Source organism: Etheostoma cragini, chromosome 18 (genome assembly GCF_013103735.1).
Source record: "Etheostoma cragini isolate CJK2018 chromosome 18, CSU_Ecrag_1.0, whole genome shotgun sequence".
NCBI classification, from domain to species: Eukaryota; Metazoa; Chordata; class Actinopteri; order Perciformes; family Percidae; genus Etheostoma; species Etheostoma cragini.
In genome coordinates, this window is record NC_048424.1 from 1,863,114 (window position 1) to 1,864,851 (window position 1,738).

At 41.9% G+C, this 1,738-nt stretch overlaps 1 long non-coding RNA gene across 1 annotated transcript; it reads left to right on the top strand.

Moving 5' to 3' along the window:
- The first annotated feature begins 217 nt into the window (after nt 1-217).
- Nucleotides 218-1,492, top strand: LOC117961057. Its single transcript, XR_004660298.1, has 5 exons — nt 218-258; nt 443-532; nt 632-660; nt 1,155-1,223; nt 1,362-1,492. It is a non-coding gene; the product is annotated as an uncharacterized LOC117961057 (long non-coding RNA).
- Nucleotides 1,493-1,738: the final 246 nt, after the last annotated feature.

Below are 1,738 nucleotides of genomic sequence, written 5' to 3' on the forward strand. Positions count from 1 at the left end.
TCATCTGTTCAGGTAGGGACACAAAAACAACAACAAGAAAAACACCAACAACAACAAGAAAAACACCAACAACAACAAGAAAAACACCAACAACAACAAAACCAAGAGCCACCACCACAACAACTAAATTAACAACCACCACCAAAACAACCACAAAATCAACAACCCCCGTCACCATGAAAACACCAGAATCAACAATAACAAGAAAACCAACAACCACCACCACAACAACAACAGGTTAGAGCAGACTTAAAGCAGGTACCAACACAGCAGTATCTGCAGTCCATGTTACTAAAATATAACTGTGTAACATTGCAATATCTTTCTCTCTCTCTCTGATGTTGTGTTTTGCAACACAAACTAACAAATAAGACGCCGTCCTCTTAGTTAGAGAAGACAAGATGAAGCCAAAAGGTTTTTTATGTTTTTATTCTCTTTCCAGGTTGGTGGTGGTGGCTCCTCGTTGTCTTTGTGGCTGTTGCAGCTCTCCTAATAATCACTGTGGCTGTCATCAGATGGAAGAAAGCTAAAGGTGAGAACAGTCCCAGATGAAACAGTTATGAGCTAGATCTTTCAATAAACACGGATTTCTATTGTGGATCCTAAAGCCAACTCTCTTTTGTCTCTTCAGGGAACAAAACACCGACGTATGAAGACATGGTGAGTTTTATGTCTGTGCACTCCAGCTCTTCTTTTTTTAAAGGTGGAGTAGGTTAAGTAGGTCAAAGACAGTGTAGCAACAGGGACACACAAGGTAAATGAAACATAAAATACATAGATGTATGTGCAGGTAGAGACAAACAATAAAGACAAATACATACCCATACAACAGTTATGATGATGTGATAAGAAGCAGAGTACAGATACATGGTATGGTAATCAGCTCCTCGTTAAGTGTGTCATCAACATCTAACCAGCCTTCATAGAGCTTGTTTAAGAAGACTAGATCTAGATCACACATTACAGCCAGTCCAAAGTTACACTGACTGGTTGATAGATTTTAAATGTCTCTGTGAGCCACTCGGTGGGTCTGACCTCCTCCTGTGAGAGGAGACGTGGAGGAGTCTGATGATGCAGCTGGACGACACCACAACAGAAGCCAAAGACGTCCCCACATGTTACTGAGCAGCCTTTATGTTGTCTCCTCTGTGCAGGCTGATCCTGAAGGTGGTGTTTCCTACGCCTCCATCAGGTACACCAAGAAGACCAACAGGAGAGCCCAGGTCAGCTGCTGATTGGTTACTGTGATGCTGTGCCATCATTGAGCATTGTGTTGTGTTTATGAGGCGCTGGATGTCATAATGTTGCATTAGTGTGTTGTTTCCTGTTGTGTAATTTACGTGTTGTCTTTTGTTCTCCAGGCTGGAGGTGGAGATGATGATGAAGATGATGCAGTGACCTACAGCACCGTGAAAGCTTCCTCTTCCTCTTCCTCTGCTGCTGCAGCCTCAGCTGATCTCAGCGACCTCTACGCCACCGTCACCAAACCCAACCAATAAGAAAGCACGGTGTAGTTACAGCTGGCAGCATTAGTTATTTTACATTGTTCAGTAATACTGCTACATGCTTTTTTTTATTAGTTTAGGATTATTTTTAGCATCACGTTTATAGTAAAAAGGCTTTTAGTCCAGAAAGAGGAACTGTAGGTTAACCAGTAGCTCAATGTGAAAAGGAGAAGTAATAACCAGAGATGAAAGAATATTCACATCCTTTACTGAAGTCAAAGTATCAGGGGCAT